Source organism: Paramormyrops kingsleyae, chromosome 18 (genome assembly GCF_048594095.1).
Source record: "Paramormyrops kingsleyae isolate MSU_618 chromosome 18, PKINGS_0.4, whole genome shotgun sequence".
NCBI classification, from domain to species: Eukaryota; Metazoa; Chordata; class Actinopteri; order Osteoglossiformes; family Mormyridae; genus Paramormyrops; species Paramormyrops kingsleyae.
In genome coordinates this window covers 3,254,903-3,262,575 of record NC_132814.1, presented here as the reverse complement: position 1 = coordinate 3,262,575, position 7,673 = coordinate 3,254,903, and the positions used below count along the sequence as shown (strand labels likewise).

General features: G+C 43.4%; 1 long non-coding RNA gene across 1 annotated transcript; it reads right to left on the bottom strand.

The window, feature by feature from the left end:
- Positions 1-1,882: 1,882 nt before the first annotated feature.
- Positions 1,883-5,217, bottom strand: LOC140579719 (uncharacterized). Its single transcript, XR_011983613.1, has 4 exons — positions 4,971-5,217; positions 3,939-4,772; positions 3,771-3,850; positions 1,883-3,177 (listed from the first exon to the last, which is right to left on the bottom strand). It is a non-coding gene; the product is annotated as an uncharacterized lncRNA (long non-coding RNA).
- Between the last annotated feature and the right edge of the window lie 2,456 nt (positions 5,218-7,673).

Genomic DNA, 7,673 nt, shown 5'->3' with positions numbered 1-7,673 from the left:
CAATAGTATTTTAAGCTTTCATAGCTTTCCCAAGGATGCGTCAGTGAGAGCCGATTGGAAGGTAAAAGTGCGGCGGGACGACTTCTCCCCAAACCAGACGAGTCGTGTTTGCAGCAGGCATTTTAAAAAGGATGATTTTATAAACAAACCGGGAAAATTGAGAAGGTTGAAGAAAGGGGCCGTTCCTGCCCTTTTTTCTTGGAACAATTTTCAAATACCGGCACTGAGGGCGAGTGTGTGGGAGCGGAGACCCAGAGCGGAGAGCCCCCCTCCTCCTGTCCATGGCACCAGATCACGATTACTGTCTCAGTCGTACAACAGCAAGGGTCGCAGGTCAGTTGGCTGAGGAAAATGATGCACTTCGCGAGAAAGTAAAGGAGCTCGAACTACAAATACAGGCTCTCCAGCTGTCGAGTTGTTTTGGACTGAGGCGCTTTGCAGGATCGGACGAGGACATCCGATTTTATACCAGGTAAGTCATGATTAAGGTGTTTTAAATTGCAGAAAGCTGATGTACCATATTAACAGTGATGAACGAAAAATCATGCACGTCCTGTATTTTAGTGAAAGTAAAGATGGGCTACACATGGTAAAATGTTGCTCCACTAAAAGTCCACCTCACAAGAGTATTTTCAAACTTGGAATCCACCTTTGTGTTGGGATCAGGATTTTCCCTTTGAATAACCAATTTTAAAGATTTAATTCAATTTGTTAAGCAAAATCCCTTTGGATTACTTTTGAACAACTGGGCCCATGACTATGGGTTGATTCACTTCAGACAATCCCTTCAAGTCTTTTCTTCATGTAAAACAAATGTAGTAAGTCAAGTAAAAAGTAAGATGATTGACCATGTGTAACTAAATTAGTCTACCATGACTAACAATGTTATTTTTGTGTTTTGTTTGAAAGATTCCATTCTTATGACCACCTTATGGCATTCTGGAGGCTAAACGAGCCAGCAACATCAAGGATCATCCGTGTGACAAGAGAGGCATCTGTCTCTGAGGCAGAGAAGAGAATTTCGAACAGATCAACTAAGTTGCTGCCCATAGATGAGTTATTTCTTTTTCTAAAGTATCCATCAACTGGATGCACACAGAGAGAGCTTGGCCACCAATTTAACATCCATCGGACAACAGCCAGCAGGATCATCACAACCTGGGCAAACTTTCTTTACTGTGTACTGGGAGCTGTGTGTATCTGGATAAAACCTGAAGAAATCACAGCCAACCTACCTTCTGAGTTCAAGGACTATGCAGACACTCAGGTCATTGTTGACTGCACAGAGCTGTGGTGCCAAACTCCATCCTCACTTGTGCTACAGAGTGAGGTGTACTCACACTACAAGTCACACTGTACCTTCAAGGCCATGATTGGCATGGCACCACATGGTCCTCTGACATTTGTTTCTGCACTCTATGCGGGCTCCATCAGTGACCGTGAGCTCTTCAAACTGTCGGGCATCATACCTCTCCTGTCCCCTAACATGGCTGTGATGGTGGACAAGGGCTTTAGGGTGGACAACCTTGTGCCAGGAAAACTTCACAGGCCTGCCTTCCGCTTCAATAAGGAGCAAATGGCAGCACATGGCGTCCTGGAGACCCAGTCAATTGCGCGGCTGCGTGTTCACATTGAAAGGCTGATAAGGCGAGTTAAGGAGAACAAACTTTTTGACACTGTAATCCCTTTGTCTATTTCTGGAAGCATAAACCAACTTTTCACTGTAGCATGCATCTTGAGCAACTACCAAAATGGACCTCTGGTCAAAGACTGGAGAGAACATAAGAGCCAGGTAGATATCTGACTGTTTGCTTCATGGCTGGCTGCTCCTCTTCCTCCTTCACTTTTTTTTAAACAAACATCACACTGATTCACACCACAATTTAATTTGCCTTACATCTACTGACATTTATTTAATTAATAAATTAATTGTTTGAAATATCAACTTGGTGTCTCTTCGTGTTGTTTAATTTCCCTCAAGTGGGCTTAACTCATTAAATATTAGTTTAAAATCTAGCAACACATCGGTGTGGGTTCACCTTTGCTGTGTACACTTTAAGTCAAGTGGTCAATGTTACAACGCTGTTTAGCTCATTTTCTGATTAGGAACTTAAATGAACTTAAAACAACCCACTTGAAGGCCTCACATTATAATGGAAAATCAACAAGAACAAGACAGGTCTTAGAGGCCATGGTTTACTGATAAATCATTTTTATTACAGCAGATATTTATGTAGGTATGTGTAAAAAAAAAAGAAGTCTACTCTCTCTCTTATTTCTTGCGTCACACTACTGTCCCTGTATATTCTTTGAATTAGAGTGTCTTCCTCCGCAAACACCACAAAATCGCACCACTCCATTCCTGTTAGGAGCAGCTGACCCTGCACCTGCCAGTAGTAGCCATGACCCTCCTTCAATTCCAGGTTGCCGTCTTTCATTTTCAGATGTGGATAATCCACATAGCTCTTAATATTTGGACATTTTATTTCCACAAGGCCGAATTCAGGACTTTCTTTTGGGTCAAAGACAACCCCATCTGGGGATGTACCTAGCCATGGAGTGTCGGGGTGTATGATGAAGCCACAAGGGTAGTAGTTCACTCTCTTGAGCTTGCAGTACTCTTCGATGGCATCAGCTTCCATTTCAAGACCTCTCTTCATTGCTGCTGACTGACGGATCCCTTTCATCAGCCGGTCTGCCATCTTTTCTACGGTGCATGGTTTAGCATGGCATATTTCCCCAAAATGTGAGGAAGTGAGTCTGGGTTTTCGCAGTCTATGCCAGTCTGTTGATGTACTTTGACCCCTAGTTGCATCCTCTATTTTTCTAGCCATCTCCCAAGTAACCTCAAGTGACTTGAAGTGCAGCTGTTGATGCTCAGTGAAAACAAACATACTGCGTGATGTCTCCAGTCTGCAGCCAGCTAATGGTAAATCTGGGCGTGGAGGAGCATCATTATGAGCAACAGGGCGACTTCTTGCCTTGGGTTGTTGGTATGACAGGGGACTGCCTGTTTGTACCAAACCAAGTGCAGAGTCCACTAGTGGCACCTCACAGGAGATACCCATTGCACAAACAGGTGGTGCAGAAAGAGGGGTGAAGTCTTTGTAGACCTCGGACACTCTGAGAACGGACAGGTCCAGCAACTCTCCACTGACGGCTTTGTACAGTGTGGACCTATTTGAAACAAATTGAAACATCAGTAAAATTCATCAATTCATAAATACTCCTTGATTTGATTGAAAAAAAGTAGGCCTAACAAATGAATTAATAAAGTCAGGTCCATAAATATTGGGACATCAACACAATTCTAATCTTTTTGGCTCTATGCACTACCACAATGGATTTGAAATGAAATGAACAATATGTGCTTTAACTGCAGACTTTCTGCTTTAATTTGAGGGTATTTACATACAAGTGAACGTTTACATCAGGTGAATGGTGTAGGAATAAAAGAGTTTGTATATGTGCCTTCCACTTTTTAAGGGAACAAAAGTAACGGGACAAATTGATTTATGATTTTTAATTTGTCCCATTACTTTTGGTCCCTTTAAAAAGTGGGAGGCACATATACAAACTGTTGTTATTCCTACACCATTCAGCTGATATGTAAATACCCTCAAATTAAAGTTGAAAGTCTGCAGTTAAAACACATCTTTTCATTTTATTTCCATTTTGGTGGTGAATAGAGCCAAAAAGATTAGATTGTGTTGATGTCTCAATATTTAGGGACCTGGCTGTATGTTACTAACTACAAGCTAAATTCTCACCGTACTCCCTCGGCCATGGTCCTCTGCTTTGGTTTGGCAGACATCACAGCCATCTTTTCGACGGGACCTGGTTTAACACCCTGTGAATATAAGCCATAAGCAGTGAGAGAATGTGATGTGTGTGTAAATGTAGTATTTAATTTATTGTTATATTATTCAAAGACTTGCCATGGTTCTTGGTTTGTGCCACTGCTGTTCACTCTCCGTACAGCTCAGCACTGGTGGAACAACGTTTATGTCAAGCTGAGAATAATGTGCAGACTGGAAAAGTAGGGCCACACAGTGGTTACACAGCGCTGATCCAGCTACACATGTATAGCTGTGATGGGCCAGCTCTACAGGGATTGAATCCGTCAGCCCCACCTGTAACAAGATGTTAAAAATGTAAAAAAAAAATTTAAGAGTAGCATATATTTATATGGACTACTCAAGTAGGCTACTATTCATTTTTGTACACTGTTAGTTAAAATAGTTAGTAAAAACGTAACTATTTTCTTGTAAATACTGTTAGTAAAGGGGTTAATAATCTTTTTGGTTTGATGTTGTCAGTGGTGCAGTCTATTTGATTTGTAGGTACACTCAGTAACCTCACTCAAGTACCAAGATTACAGTATAAGCCTACCTACCTAGACTCAGCAGGTTTACATAAACTTTTACACATCTTATGTGTTTCACCTAACTGGGATGTTCAGCGTGCCTGGAAAAGCAAGCTATACTACACCACTGGTTGCTGTTAGTGAAAACATAGCAGTAACGTAGCACTTAGCGTACACTTGTCGTTTTTAACATGTATGGGGAACATGGCCAATCAAATGAACATGGTTAACCTAGAGCAAAGAACCAAAAGAACACGATTAACCCAGGAACATGGGTAACCATCTTAACGCTATCTTCACCCTACACTTCATACACTTAAACTGTGAGGTGGTTTTGATCTGTCCATTGATGGATAACATAACGCCCTCACACACACTACACCTGACACTGGATCTTTCCTGGACACTGAGGGGAAAAACAAACCCAAATTAAAATATACACTAGTTGCTAATCATTCCAACATAATAAGGTATTTAAAAACACTAATAAAGTATGTCGTATTGTCACGATTTGATATTAGTAATATACTTAGCTGCTGTCTTACATTAACAGATGAGCTAGCTACTAACAGCTGAAGTAACGTTAGCTATCGCTGCTACTCACCTTCAAAGTTGTGGATGTAACTTGATATGTACAGTTTAAATCCTTTTTCGCGCTTGGAACCTGGTGCAGACGAACAGTGGTGGACAATCCTGTGGACGTCGTTCACGTCAATTTTCGGGAGGCCTTCTAGACACCGGGTGAAATACGCCATCTTCCGCAATCAAAATAACAATGCCACGAACCGGAAATGGCCGACCGCACACTCAAGGAGGCGGAAGTAGAACTCCTTAGTTACGTGCACATAGCCCATTGGCCATGAAATGTTAAAATGGTAAAATACAATTAAAAACAACAAACTAAAATAATAAAAGCCAGCCATTAAAAACAATAACGCATTACTGCCCCCCCTCCTCAGTCAACCTCAACAGGTCCCCCAGTTCCAGCCCCCCCAGGTACTCCTGTTCATTGGCCTTGTCCTGCTGACCACTATACTCCTGGGGGGGCGCAGGGGACTGTCCCAGGTCCCACACCAGGCGGGGGGCCCCCACCATCGGGGAGGGGGGACTCTCTCGGCCTTGGTCCCCGGCCGCCACTGCTGGCAAGGTGGCAGCCGGAGGGCTGGATGCGTCGGGTTCCGCCTCCCTCCTGCTCTTCTTCCTCCTCCGGGGGGATGAGAGGCTCTTCCTCCTCCTGCTGCTGACGCCTGGAGCCAGGACTGGAGACCCCTCCTGCATTGCTGTCGCTGGGGCCTCCTCCACCTCAGCCAGGGCTTCTCCTCCTGCCCCCGCCGCCGGCTGTTCCTGCCCTGACGTGGGGGCTTGCGCTCCCCCACCACTCTCCTTGCCGACAACTCTGCTGCCTAACAGAGCGTCAGCGTATGATGTCTTCCGTTGTGGGCAGGAACGAGCCAGATGGTCCCAAGGTTATAATAGTTTTGGATTTTTCATTATAGTTTAGTTTAATTTAGTTTTGACCTTTTTCCCTCTAATTTAGTTAGTTTTAATTAGTTTTTAGAGCAGGTTTGCTAGTTTTAGTTAGTTTAAATTTTTTCTAAATGCTTAGTTTTAGTTTAGTTTTTATTAGTTTTAATATTAGTTTTCATTTTTTCATACTTTGGGTTATTTGTCAGGTGCAGGATTCAAAAAGATCAGTAAGTATTGTGTAATAAAACTCAACAAAGGAAACCATTTCAAAAAGTGTATTCAGTTACTTTTGAACAACCAACCATCCACAACAACCAACACTCTACAAGATAGCAGCTTATGTGCAAAATGTGTGTGATACTGCTTCTGATGTTGGATACAGGTAGTGTGCCTGGTACAAATCAAAATAGCCAATAGACTAAAGACACACATGAACATAAGAATATAAACCCATTCACGAGGCACACGTCACATTTCTTGACAGCCAGCAGTCTCAGGGAGCTCAATCTGAGAAAAACATTAACAAACTCAAGAACCATTGCACAACAGGATTGTCTCAGCATGGAAACCCAGACTTCCCTCTCTCCGGCCACTTCCTCCAGCTCCACTGGGGAAATCCCGAGGCGTTCCCAGCCCAACCGAGACATATAGTCTCTCCAGCGTGTCCTGGGTCTCCCCCGGGGGCTTGATGCTGATGTGCTTTGCTTTTCTATGTTAACCATACGTCCAATATTGTAAACAAAAAGGAAATGAAGTCTTGTGGTGTTCCTGCGTATTTACTAACCAGCAGCTGTTTGGTAGTCGGTGAAAGCAGTTCATTATGGTTGTCCCCTCCTTCCCGGTGCTACCTGGCCGTGATGTTGCTTCTCTTTCGGGGGAGCTAATCAGAGAGGCTACTTGGTCAAGGTACTCGCGATTAGCCGTCTTATGCGAGCTTCTCAAGTGGACTTTCAGATTTTGTCACCTGTTTCTACAATGCACCTGCTCTTAACTGTCTCGCTGTCATAGTCAAAGAAATTCCAGATAGGACTCTGCCGCCTTCTCCCAACTTTTGTCGTCGCTATTTTTCCAGGTAACGCGGTGAGCAAAAGCCGACTGTAAACAAGAAGTGACGGACAGAGAGGTGCCGTACGGTGCTGCCAGCTCACGTAAAACTGCTAGAGCGAAATAAATCGACATAAATAAATTGACAAAGATGAAAACAAAGGACATTTCATCTATAATTTCAGTACGTTTTAGTTAGTTTTGTCAACGCACAATACAGTTATATGTCAGGGTCAGCCCCTGCTGTGGTCCTTCCATGTCCCTTCCCTGTTTGACCAGCAGGTGCTGCTGGTCATCCTGTTCTTTGTGTTAGTCTTTGTTCTCCCCTGTTACCTGTCTAGCCACATGGCTCAACGTGTTGAGCATGTGATTGTCTGAGTACCCTTCTGTCCTGTGTTCGAATCCTGCCACCTCCTGTTTTTATATTTTGGTTTTGTTCCTTGTGCCCTTGCCTGTGTTTTTACCTGTTTAATTCCCAGTGTTTTTTGGTATAAGTTTTTCTAGTTCCTGTGATTTGTATTTGGTTCAGTTCTATGTGCCCCTGCTCGTGTTTCTACCTGTCTGTTATTCCCCTAGTATAGATGCTGTTTCCTTCTTTGTCAGTCTTAGTTTTCCCATCCCAGTTCCCTGAGTTAATTAGTTCCACCTGTTTCCTGTTCTTGTGCCTGCCCTTGTGTGTTTTCCTGATTGCTCGTTGTCCTGCACCTTCCCCAATTGGTTAATTGCTTGTCTCACTCCTGCTGCCTCGTTACTCTGTTCAGTGTTCCTATTTAAGTTCCTGCCTGTGTTTAGTTCA